The sequence below is a fragment of the Sciurus vulgaris genome (assembly GCF_902686455.1).
Source record: "Sciurus vulgaris genome assembly, chromosome: 5".
NCBI lineage: Eukaryota > Metazoa > Chordata > Mammalia > Rodentia > Sciuridae > Sciurus > Sciurus vulgaris.
Genome location: NC_136465.1, coordinates 92,162,338 through 92,176,358, shown reverse-complemented (window position 1 = coordinate 92,176,358; position 14,021 = coordinate 92,162,338). Strand labels below are relative to the sequence as shown.

Below are 14,021 nucleotides of genomic sequence, written 5' to 3'. Positions count from 1 at the left end.
GTTATTTATAAGGTATTGATTTTAAGTCCATTAGATTCACCATCCCTAGTGGGAGAAAAAAACGAATGATTTAATGGGTAGTTTGGAATTCCAGAAGGAAGATCAGCAGTGATTAACCCCTTCTTCCTCAGCTCCCTGCCATGTTGTATGATACCTTCTAGGAACTAAGCCGAGGACCCTGAGAAGGGATGGAATTCTTGCCATCCGTCTTCCTTACCGTTTCCAAGGGTCACAAGACCTCTTTCAACTCTATTATTGCTGTGTTGCTGAATGTGATAGAACAGATCACTCTAGGTTGGTATGAGTTGCCAAAATTATTTTTTAGATAGTGTCTTTTTTAAGGAGATAGTTTTTAAGGATGAATTTGTTTGATTTTTTTTTTTTTCAAAACTCAGAGTACATTTATTTATACAGAGAGCCTCAGCACCTTAAGGCATTGCTTAGGAGATTATAGGATAAAAATAAATTGACCTTAGTTTTTTTTTGCTTTTTAAGAAAAAAAGGTACTTCTCACGTGTAAGAAAGGAAAGTTCATTATGGTGTAATGCTCATTATCTCATTTTCTAGGCAAGTTTTAAGTGATAGTAGTGAGAATGGTGATCTTAAAAAATTTTAAAGTAGTTGTTTTTGTTACATAAAAGCATAGAAAATTATTCGTTTATATAAACCTTTTCTGATAAGGGAATGACTGAAACGTCATTCCCATACTCTGTAATTAACTTTGGGTATAGATAGAGCGCTCATAATAATTCTAGACAATTTTACATAACAAATGTTACTCATACCTTTCTCTTAGGCCACTTTGGCAACTACATCTTCATTTGTATATGCGAATAAAACATAGGAAGAAAATTTTTTGAATTTCCAATTGTCTTTCTAATCTTCTGACTTACTGATATGTATAATTATGAAAAATATGCCAACTGTAATCTGATTGTCTCAAAACTTGACCTGACATAAAGATGCTGATATCAATAAACATTTTTAGAATTTCATATTTTAATTTGTTTTTCAAGTTCTATGACAAAAACATAAAAATGCAGGCTCCCTCTTGTGGGTAAAAATCACTACCTGTGAATTTCTGTTACCTAAGTACATAATGTGACAAAATTTCTATCAAATCAATTATGATAGTCTCTACATTTGGCCAGATGTGAAATTAAATTTCATTGAACTAAAAAAAAGTAGAGTTTGAGGGGTTTTTCAAAAATTAAGTAATTTTTTTTTTTATTGATTGTATAGATATCCTTTATTTTATTTTAGCTACATAATTTCTGTTTGGTGTTTTTAATGATAAATTTTCTCATTTTGGAATACTTTCCAATGGAGTAATTAGTAAATTAATGTGAATTCACATTATTTCATGAGTTTACTAATGATGCTGACTTTAGGAATTCTGTGCTTATTAACTAAAGTTCTGGTTCTCCGATGAATAAAATCCCCCTATACCAATCATGTTTCAGGAACATATAGTGTGATAATAAAACTGCATAAACACTATAAACGTTGTGATTAAAATATAATAATCAGTGAAGCTTTAAAAATGAACGCCGAAGTATACTCAATTCTCCTTGAATTGAATTGACATTGAAGAGACCGTCACATATGGGTTCCCTGTTTTCATTGGTCTGATTCTTGGAAATTTCAACTGATTGACAGGGGCTATTTTTCTCCTGCTTGGATAAATTGGTAACAAAGTCAGAACTATATTTCTTGAAGACAGTGTAAGAGCAGTATTTCTGAAGGTGAACTGGACAGTGGCATCATAGTGATCCACAGCTGGGGATAAGCATGGAGAGACAGCTGAACAAGGACTATGTTGAGTCTTCCTGTTGTCAAGGAAGGGACCTCAGAAGACACCTGAAGATTTCTCATAAATCATTCCAAGAAATAAGATTCTACCTTAGTGTAGCCCATCCTGAAGTATCTGCAGGATATTTTCATTAAAATCACACTAAATGAACAAGTTCTGAGGAAATTAGCGTATCTGTGTATGATATAACATGTACATAAGCATTTTTAGATTAATTCTGGCAGCCTTTAATAGCAAGATAATGCCTCTTCTTTCATAAACCATAATCTTGTTATGCTGATATCTGTAAATCTATATTTATAGTTAGTATAAGTATAAATTTACATTTATAAATATATTTAATAAATGAAACCATGCACAATGTTAATGGTCTGCTTTTATTTTTCCAGCATTCCTCTGGCTGATGACACGATTCCTGTTTGAATCAGTTTACAAGATTCTGAAAGCTGAACAGAGATTTGTAGTACTACACTGGGAAAGAAAAAAGGTATGCCCATAAAACGTATAATATGTAACTTTAAAAGTGATTGCTGTATTTGCTGCTTCACGAAAAAGGAAGTTTATATGCCTTCTTTTATTTTTACTTTATAAGTAAAAATATATGAAATGTATGCATATAAAAATATACTACACAGTCTTATATATTCAGTTGTCAACTGGCTTTATAATTATAATTTTGAGACTCATTATGTAGGTAATGTCTCTAAACTGGCAAATGATAGCAACATTTCTTTTCTTTTCATTTTCTTAATGAGACACACTTTTCTTGAAGTTGCCAAAGTTTTTGTCTCCACTGAAAAATGTTTCATAAGACATTTGTTACTCCATTTTTGTTGTTTCGGCAAAAGAAATATTTTGGGTCACAAAGGGTCGATCACACACGTTAGAAAATTTCTATAGGTGATTAAGTATTCTAGGGTACGTTTCTGTAAACACATACAAAAGTGAAATTTTGCTGAGATCAAACATATATTTATCAATGTGCTGGCAGAAAAGTGTCATGGGCATCTGTGTGTGCATTTATGAAATGCTTGTTTGTCTTTTTGAAAACTTGATTCTCCTGGGAGAAAGAACTGAAAGTTTGACCACAGACCTAGAGTTGAAAATCCTTTTATAAGCCTTTGGCTGATTAGCAGTCCTGTGGGTAACAGCAGGAAAACTTGGAGGTAAGGAATCCTACTGTTGAGAAGAGGATTGTCTCTAGTAAGATTGAAAAGGAAATCACCTTCTGTTGATAACTAAAAACAAATCATGAAAAAGCGATCTTCTTGCATGGTGATTCATAGTGAACTAGAACTTAATTTTTTCAGTAATCCACACTTCAAGTCTTATGACTTATGTCTCTAGCACTTCATGATACAAGTATATTTGTGAAAATAAATTGTTAAATTTTTTTTCCTTTGGTGCTGGACCACTCATGGACGCTGGACCACTAAGCCACATCTCCAGCACTATTTTGTATTTTATTTAGAGGCAGGGTCTCACTGAGTTTTTTAGTACCTCTCTCTTGCTGAGGATGACTTTAAACTCAGGATCCCCCTGTCTCAGTCTCCTGAGCCACTGGGATTACAGGTATGTGCCACTGCACCCAGCTAAATTTTAAAATAATAATTAAAATATTTGGAAATCAGTCTCCATATATGTGTAGAAAATAATACATAAGAAGGCATAAGTTAATAGTGTATTTTTATGCTAGCAAAAGTGGAATAAATCACAAATGAGTAACTGTCACGTTAAACTTCCAGAGTTCTACAAGTAAAAACACCAGGATAAATACAATTGAAGGACAACTGACAAATTGATATTAATACTTCCAACAAATATGGCAGATATCAAATGTAAAGAGTTGTTATATGAGAAAGACTCTAATATCTTAATTTAAAAGATAACAAGACAGCTGGGTGTAGTGGCACATGCCTCTAATCTCAGTGGCTCTGGAGGCTGAGGAAGGAGGATCACAAGTTCAAGGCCAGCCTTAGCAACTTATAGAGGCCCTAAGCAATTTATTGTGACCCTGTCTTAAAAACAAAAAGAGCTGGCTCAGTGGTAAAGTGTTCCTGAGTTAAATCCTTGGTACCAACAAACAAAAAACGAAACAATAAAACAACAACAACAAGATATAAGAACAAATAATTTATGAGAAATTAATTATTCAGTGCAAAGGCTAATAAAAGAAATGCAAAGTTATACCTCAATTACTATCTTATGGGTAAAAAGTAGTTTGGAATTTATAATACGATAATAAGAACATGAGGCGATGGGTACTTTCAACAGTGCTGGGACACATTACATTTCCAGGAGGTGACTTGGCCATTGCTGTTAAGAACTTAAAATATTTCCAGAGCATCCTATGCAACATTTCTACTCTTATTTTGGAAACTATTTGTTTGCAAGGAATCCAAAATAACCATTTGAAAATGAGAGACTTGGATTTCTCTTAAGTGAAGTCTGAGAAACTTGTTCATAGCTGAGCAAGTGTTTGCACAGTCTTCAGGAACCTGGGACCTTCACCTCTTACTGCTACTTCGAGCATGTGAGTTTTGCCTAGTGTGGCTTGGGATATCCAGAATTGATATTCCAGCAGTCATGCCCTGAGAAGAATCATGACCTGACAAGAACAATTTTAGAGGAGGAAAAGTTTATTTGGCAACTGTTTAGGAGGCAATGGCTTCATTCCTTGGGGCTCCAGTTGAGGCAGGGCAGAATATCCCAGTGGAAGAGTGTGGTAGAGGGAAGCAGGTCACATGATGATCAGAAAGTGGAGGGACAGCGCACTTTCGAGCCAGCTAGCTCTGCTCACCAAATATATAACCCCTGAAGGCATGCTCCCAGGGACCCACCTTCTCTGGCCACACCATATCAGCCTACAGATACCACTCAGTTAATGCAGTGGAAGAATAAGAAAATTTACATTAGGGTCTAATTAGCAGTATCTCATAATTTTGCTTTTAAGAATTTAAATTAATGAAATAATTTTAAAAGGAGACAAAATTTATATAAATATGTTCATTTCATGTATTTATAGGGGGAAAGAATTGGAGATTGGCTAAACCATTCAACAATAAAGCAGTTGTTAGATAAATTTGGATATACACATAGAATATTATGCAGCAAATAAAATATTTTTAAAGCATTTTTAAAACATGAAGTTATATATGATGTTACATTAAATGAAACAAGTTAGAGACTACTGTAAGGATACAGTGCATTTCCAGATTTGTGAATACATACATATATACTTGCACACACATATGTACATTCACATGTACATATGTAAGCACATCAAAATTAACATAAAAGTTGAAAGTAAGTACATCAATTATAATTAGCTCAGGATCATGAAATCCTGAGAAACTTTACTTTTCTTCATGCATTAAAATTTTTTATTATAAATATCATTGAATAAAATATTAATACTTAGAAAATATGAAAGATATGAGAATCCCAGAATGGTTACATAGTTGCTTAGTGCCTCTGTTTGTTAAAGTACTATATTTGTGTTTATTCAAGGAGAGGTGAAGCAGTCCAGTTCCCATCCTTTTCTGCTATTCTCATGAGGTCTAGTTGGAATGAGCTTTCCTTCTTAGTAGAGCTGTACAACCATTTAAAACTCTCGATCACATTGCAGCCTGGCTGGTTCTCTTGGGCTGTGTTGGTTTGAGGTAGTATGCTGCAGTTCAGTGGCATTGGACAACCACAGAAAGATTTCTGGTGCATATATTTATTTCAAAGGCAAAACCCAAAACTTTACACTTTTTTCCTTACATATAATTGAAAGAGGTTGACTACTGTATTTATAGATTAAGAATATTTTTTCTTTCTTAAAATATTTTTTATTCTACTTAGAATATTAGGATAGTTAGAACTTAAGCTATGTAAGGAAAAAATGTCACTATTAGATGACAATTTGTGAGAAATTCTTTGTAGAAATTAAACTGAGAGTGTTTTCTCCGCTCTAGAGCCTAAGCAGACTGTAAGAATGAAAAAGAGATCCAAGATACTCAGGAACATAGTCTTTGGAGATAGGCTATTTGGGTTCATCTGACTATACTACTCACACCCCCAGGATCATTTCTTAACCCTATACCTCAGATTCCTCCCATATAAAACAACAGATCCTGAAAATATTATAAAATACTGGTGTGATTTAAAGTCCACTAAGTAAAAGAGACTTTAAAACCCAAACCATTACTGGAAATAGAATCACTTTATAAATAATTGAAGTTTCAATTGAATAGGATGATAGAATAATTTTAAATCTTAATATCCCTAGGATAGCCTCAAAATATATTAAGAAAAAAATGACAGAACAACAAAGAGTTGCAGTGATATTAACTTACTTCTTTTAGTAGCTGAGATGATAACATGGACAGAAAAATCAGGAGATTTAGAGTTGAAAAAAAAAAGTTAAGAAACTTAACCTCATGGACATATGTGCAACTTTGCATACAACTGTAAAGCTGACATTTTTTACAAACACACATGGAACAATAACAAAAGTTGACCATATTCTAAATCAATACATATTTTAATAAAGTAAGTCTCCATAGTTTTCAAGATTTTGAAATAATGCCACAATAAAATTGAGGTAGAAATGAATAACAGAAATAGAACTAGAAATAGCATTTCACAATTAAAAAAAAATCAAAATGGACATTAGAAATATTTTACATAAAACAATAGGGAACATCCTATATACTTAAATTGTAGAAAGTTTTTACTGGGAAATTTGTAACTATAGAAAAATAAAGAATAAAAATTTATTGGTCAAGAATTCATCTAAGAAGCTACATCCTACCACATAGAAATGATAAAAGAGGAGAAAGAAATGCTAATCACCCGTTTGATCATTACATATTTATTGCACATATATGCATGTATTGGATCACTGTGCTATAACTCATAAATATGTACAAATATTACATCAGTTTTTAAAAAGAAAAAAGACAAAAAGTCATAGTACTAGAAAGAAGACATTAAAGTAAGAACAGAATTATCAAAGCGGTAAGTAAATGTAGAACAGAGAAAACTATGGAAACCAAAATTGATTGTTGGAAAACATAAATAGTTTTCAAACCTCTGATGAGACTGTACAAGAAAGCAAATGACAAAGGGCAAATTGTCAGTATCAGGACTGAAAAGTGGGCATCATGTTAGATGTTTATATATCAAAGAGTCAATAAGGAATATTTTGAGTAACTTCATAATATGAAGATTTGAATGAATACAAAAATTCCTAGAAAACAACAACTTGGCAAGATTTACTGAACAGTGAATAGAGAACCTTCTATAGCTACAGATAAAATTTTATTTAATAAAAAATTGCCCTACAAAACAAATTTTAGACATAGATAACTTTACAGGCATATTCAAGGAAGAAATGTTTAATTTTAAATGTTTTTTCACAAAATAGAAGAGGTAACAATTCCCCCTCATTTTATAAAGATCATGTAATCTTGATATCCAAACCTGACAAGAATAGTATGAAAAGGTTATTTACAGGCCAGTTCCTCTCAAGATTATAGATGGAAAATCATCAACAAAGTATTAGCGAACCTACTTCAGCCATATATAAAAATAATAATTTATTATAACCAAATGGTGTATTCCAGAATACTTGTTAACATAAAAATGTAATACAGACTAAAGGCAAATATATGATAATTTTGATAAATGAAGAAAAAGGATTTGATAAGATTGAATATATATATATATATTTCTAGTACTTGAAAATCCTTGGAAAACTGAAACAGGGAGGAGCTTCCTTACTGTGATATTAAATAATTCTAGCACAAAAAAATTGTAAGAAGTAGATGTTGAAAACATTCTGTGTTCAAGAACAAGAAAGGATATTGCTAGCACCCCTGTTATTTATTTTTTAAAAAAAATTGTAGCCACTGAAGTAAAGCAAGATAAAGAAATAAAGTTATTAGGATTAAAAAAGAAACACTTAGCTATTATTATTGACAAATGATATTAGTTATTCTGTATATTTATGTATCTGACAATATACAAAATCAACTGTATTTCTACATATCAGTGCCAGTTTTTACTTAGTTTCCAATAATAAGAGATATATAGGATCTCTGGGAAATATGGTGAAACTTCATTAAGCAATATTTTCAAAGGCTAAAATAAATGATGAGATGTACCATGTTAATAGACTGAGAGAGCTAATCTTATAAAGATGTCCCTTACTTTCAAACTGACTTTTACATATAATGCTGACACAATCATAATGTCAATCGATTGTTTTATATTTCTTGTTGTTTGTATTACTATGTGTATTTGAACCTATGTATGTAGTGTGACAAGATGATTCCAAAATGTAAAGACAGTAAATAGTCAAGACGTTCTATAAAAAGTAAGAATGAGGACTGGGGGTGTAGTTCAGTGATAGAGCACTTGCCTAGCATATACAAAACCCTGGGTTGAATCTTCAGTACTGAAAAAAAGAAAAAAAAAAAGTAGAAATGGGAATGAGTTAAGAGAATTGTTCCTATAGATATTATGCAGCTTTGTTAATTCAGAAAGTAGGGTTTTGCTGGAGAGATAGATGAGTAAACTAATGAAAACAATAGAAATCTCACCAACAGAATCTTGCCAGTATGGATACTTACAATAATAGAGATGATTCCAAGTAGTAGAGAAATAAGAAGCTTTTAAATACATGGGAATTGTGAAAATTAATTGTCTGTACTTGTAAAACATGGAATTGTATGTCTGCCTCTAAAGAAGTCAGCTTTATTCCCCACCCTCAAAATCTGTGATGTGTATGTTTAGCCAGTAGTCTAGCTGTTCAGGAGACTGAGGCAAGAGTGTGGCTTGATGCAGGAGTTCAGAGCCATCCTTGGCAACATAGTGAGACCCCCCATCTCTAAAACAAAGAACAGTTTTAGTAGGTCAGAAACCTGAGAGTAAAAGGCAAAACAGTATATCTTTCAAAATAGACTCTAAAAGAATAACCAGAAAGTAGGAACCAGGAGTTGGGAAGGATAAAGGCCATAAAATCATACATCCTACATTTGTTTTGTTTATTTTTCAGAAAGCATCATAAAATGTTTGAAAAGACCAGGGCATGGAGTGGTGAGCTTAATTCATAAAACATCATCAACAAAGGTGGTACCCAGAATCCATTTTTTAAAACTACAAATTAGAGCTGGGCGCAGTGGCAGACGCCTGTAATCTCAGTGGCCAGGGAGGCTAAGGCAGGAGGGTCACAAGTTCAATGCCAGCCTCAGCAACTTAGTGAGGCCATAGGCAAGGTCACAAAAACCTGTCTCAAAATAAAAAAATTAAAGGGCTAGGCATGTGGCTCAGTGGTTAAGTGCCCCTGGGTTCAAACCAATATAAATATTCACACAATTTAGTAGAAAAATAAGCAAAAAAAAAGAAAAAAAAAAATCCAAATAGCCTATAAGTATAAATGTCCAAAATATGAAAAAGTGCTTGATCTCAACAGTGGTCAAGGAAATACAAATAAAACTCTTAATGAGTTGGTGCTACATGTGCTTCAGAGTGGGGACATCTGAAATGTCTAGCAGTGCCAAGCACTGTCCAGGGCACAGACTACAGTAGCACTCAGCAGCGCTTATCACAATGTGAATTTTAGCAGCCACTTTTGGATATTGTGCCTAGTAAAGTTGAAATTCATAGCTCTCGGCTCATGTAATAACAATTCTGGTAAATTTCTTAGAGCAATAAGTGCATATATGGATCAGGAGACATGTACAAGAATGTCCACTGGAGAAATAATTTGGGTTTGCCAAGAAGCTAGAAATATTTGCTGTTGACAAGATGGAAAATTATAGAACAGCCAAACAATGAAATTTTGATGAGATTAAAATGGAGGAATCTTAGTGCTCTAATTCATATTTGCTGGAAAAATCAGGGCACTCAGAATATATACAGGCCGATTCCAGGTAAGCTAAATTATATTCTTCAAAGATCATTGTAGATAGTAAAATTATAAAGAAAATCAAGGAGCTACTACTACGAGAACTGGGTAGTGCTGATGGCTAGGAATGAGGACAGAAGTTGAGGTGGAGGAATGTTGCAGAGGGAGAATTTGGGTTAGGAGCCATTTCTGACCCAAGAGAGAGGGCAAGTAGTGTCCTACGGGATGGTTATGTGGGTGTGTGTGCTTTCACTTTTTGTTAAACTACATCTATTCTGCACATATTTTATAATAAATATTAAAATAATATAGCAAATTATGATGGTTTATATTTATTTCTTTAATAATCTGCCATATTTTCAGGTGGGAGAAATGTGTTGCAAATATTGTAAATTAAACCGATGTATCTTTCAAAAATTAAGTAAAATAAGATAACTTGTAAAGAATTTTCCACATTGCAAATGAAGGATAATTAAGTAGTAAAATAAGTATTAATTTTTTCCAGTGTTCATTTTCAAAGAAATGTGATTAATGATACTGTAGAATGCCATTAAACTGAGTGCAAGTAAAATAATTTGAGAGTATAAAGTTATGAATATTTTATTTATATGTGTTTTGAAATAGTTCTCCATGTTAAATCAATAATCTCATAAAGAGGCTTAGTAGAAAAACAGTTTACGGCCAGGTGCACGCAATGGCAAGCACCTATAATCCCAGCAGCTTGGGAGACTGAGGCAGGAGGATGGAAAGTTCAAAGCCAACCTCAGCAATTTAGCAAGACCCTAAGCAATTCAATGAGACCTTGTCTCTAAATAAAATGCAAAAACAGGGCTGAGATATGGCTCAGTGGTAAAGTGAGTGGCCCTGGGTTTAATCCCTGGTAACACACACACACACACACACACACACATACACAAAACAAACAAACCCAGCCGATGTACTGCATTGACCAAAGCAATACAACAAAAATAAGAAACTTCACAAAGTTATTGTAAATCCAAGATTTTGTGGAGGTAAACTGAGAAGAGTGGTTAGTTACACTACTGGTTGCAGTTATTTTTGTTTTGCTTATCTCCTTCTGAGTTAACATTCTTTCAAAATGTCACTGCATTTATAGTTATTTGCTTTAACCATTTAGCCAGTTAATAATTTGTGATCCTAAGTGGCTGTTATTTGTACATGCCTTTTGGTCACCTTTCTCTTTTACTTGCAAATAAGCAAGCTTTTTGCTTTAACTATTTATCAAATCCAATCACTTTTTTTCCCTCACTCACCCTAATCTAGAAAGTAAAATGCTTTATTGCCTGAAAAAGGAAAATAATCCCAATATACTGTAAATTGTCAAGTGAGTTCTATATAATTAAAGATTATCCTGCAATATACAATTTTTAAGGCATTTATCCCGACAGGGTTCAATGGCCTTTGAGAATGAGCCACTTTGTTGACAAATCTATCATCTAAATTGTGCAACATTAATGAGAACTCTGAACAGCACACTCTTACATTTTAATGTGGGTGGCAGTTAAAAAAAAAAAAAAAAACCACCAAAACAAAATACTGAATATGATTGAAGTTGATTTTAAAAAGGTCTGCCACCTGTAGATAAAAATGTGCATTACTATGAACACATAATAATTAACAAGATTGAAAGACCATGGCCAAATCCAATGACCCCCTGAAATCAAAACCTTGGTTATTACTGGGGAGAAAAAAAAGAAAAAGGCACTAATTTTCAGTTGTATAGACACAGGATTCTGATGTCATATACCTGTGCAAATAATTATCCTGCTGTTCATCTACATTTCTCTGGTAACTTATGAGAGAATTGATACCAAAAGTATAGTCTTTGCATTTGAATCCTTCATTTCTTAAGTAATAACTCATTATGTGATTATATATTTTCTGAATGAAATAAAATTTCTGTTCTATTCTATTGCTCATTCTCTTTCAGAGACTTCATAAATCATTGCAGATCATCTTGTGCACTTCTCTTGAAGAAGACTCCTTTTTGACATATACTCAGCTTAGTCTACTTAAGTTAATGAAACATCATCTGTAAAAACACCATTAAAAGCATTCTAAAATAATTTAAATCTAATGGCACTCTACCCTTATAATTTTTTCTCAACAAAAATTATTTATTTAAATGCCTGATTGTATCTGATTGTCTTCATGCTTTCCATAGAAATATTTAATATCCATTTGAATAAGTTAGCATAAAAGTATTAGCCTTATTTTCTGGGTGTTTTGGTGTATGCACACATATTTCACTGGGGGAATCTTATTAGCACAATTTGAATCACAGAGCTCATTTCAAAATGTACATCAACTTAAATAATGTAATGCAGTCGTGGCAGAGATGTTCCACTGTACTGATCTTGGAACAGCTATTGTTACTTAAGGAGCCAATACTAATCCACTTTAAGCAACCCAAAGATACTGAGTTGCCTGGCAGAATATAATATTTTCTGTAAAATTCTTTGGGTATGGCTTCCAACTTCTTCATTGATAAACAGTACTGACAAACTGGATGCAGTGACACATGCATGTAATTCCAGCTACTCAGGAGACGAAGGCAGGAGGATCCCAAGTTTGAGGCCAACATGGGCAATCCAGCTAGACCCTGTCTCAAAATAAAATGGACTGATGACGCAACTCAGTGGTAGAGCATGTGCCTAACGTGTGAAGTTGTGAGTTCAACATACAGTCTTGTGGGGGAAAAAAGTTGTAGAAAAATTATCTTAATGCTTTTAAAAAGTCAGATGACTTAGCCAACTGGTTAAGCATTGTTGTCCTGTTGAACATTTGTAATTACAATTATTTGTAAGTAAGAGGATTTTTCCTTCAAATAGAATAATGCATGGATTTTTTCCCCCTCCAGTACTGGGAATTGAACCCAGAGCCCCATTACTACTAATCCCCACCTCCAGCCCCTTTCTTACTTTGTTTTGAGGCAGGTGCTTAAGTTGCTGAGGCTAGCCTCAAACTTGAGATCTTCCTGCCTTAGACTCTTGAGTTGCTGGGATTAGAGGTGGGCACCACTGCATCCTGCAATGTATCAGGTATTGACTAGAAGTCTTCAAGACAATGTATGTGAGCAAACAATTGCTTATTTTTGCATCTTTCTTTAGACTAGAAAGCAATAAGGAAGCAATTCTAACAATAATTTAAGAAAAAACCTCAAACCCAGTCTGTCTCCATAGTAATTTTTGCAAAGTTGGAATGCTGAAATTCTACATTATATGTCTCAGTGGAAGAAGTTTTCCCCACAGTCACATTCTGTTAAAAAATTCATTTTTCATAAGTAAGTCAAGTTTAACTGCTGCAAGTCATTATGAAATGTAATAAATATTTCCTAATATTTGAGCAACTGTGAACCATAATGGTTTTTGTCTGAAGTAATGCCCATACCTATGCATCTTTAATTTGTGAAAAAAAGTTGTCTTTTAAAAGTCAGTAGTATTTTATAATATAATGATAATTCATATTATGATATAAACATGATGTTTGATCTCTCCTTAGGGAATTGAATTCCTCTCTTAACACAGTAGTTTATTTGCTACAAGTATTCTTTTAGGAATTTCAATATATAAAAATAATGGTTTAAAGATGATTTTCTAAGTTTTTTAAAAAAATTTTCTGTCATTGTCAGTACAAATTTCAGTTGGATTAAATATTTAAATTCATAACAAAATAAACCATAAAGTACTAAGAGATAGCGTTGGTGGACACATGTGGGGGTACAGATTAGATGTTCTTTTAAAGCATTACACCAAAGGCATTATTCACAAAATACAAATTTTAATAGGTTTGATGACATAAAATGTAAAAATCTTCAGTTTGTTGCTCCTCCCCCTGCCCCAGTACTAAGATTGAACCCAGGGATACTCAAAAGCTGAGCTACATCCCCAGTCCTTTATTTTTTATTTTTTATGTTGAGACTGAATCTGACAATTTGTAGAGACTGACCTCTAGCTTGCAATCCTCCTTCCTCAGGATCCCAAGTAGCTGGGAATCCAGGTGCAGATACCTTATCCAGCATTTCTTTGCATCTTAAATGACAAGACTGACTGAGAAATATATTCACAGTATATTAGTTGAAGGCTATAAATTACCAAATTTTTTAAAACTGCTAAAATATTGACAATTTTATATGATCAAAATAGGCAGTTAAACTGTGTGCAAAGTAATAGAAAAGTAGAGAAAATATAAATATTTAGTTAATAAAAAGAAACCAAATGAGGGACTAAACATATAAAATGTGTGATATTTATAAGTTATCAAGTAATGCAGATTAAGCATGAGATCATA

General features: G+C 33.1%; 1 protein-coding gene across 7 annotated transcripts in view; it reads left to right on the top strand.

Annotated features, from left to right (window-relative positions):
* Nucleotides 1-14,021, top strand: part of SOX5 (SRY-box transcription factor 5) — a 955,660-nt gene that overhangs the window by 266,206 nt on the left and 675,433 nt on the right. For all 7 annotated transcript variants that reach the window (XM_079142036.1, XM_079142038.1, XM_079142034.1 and 4 more), the window contains one exon: nt 2,203-2,298. The gene's annotated coding sequence lies outside the window, so the exon portion shown is untranslated. The remainder of the gene's footprint in view (nt 1-2,202; nt 2,299-14,021) is intronic.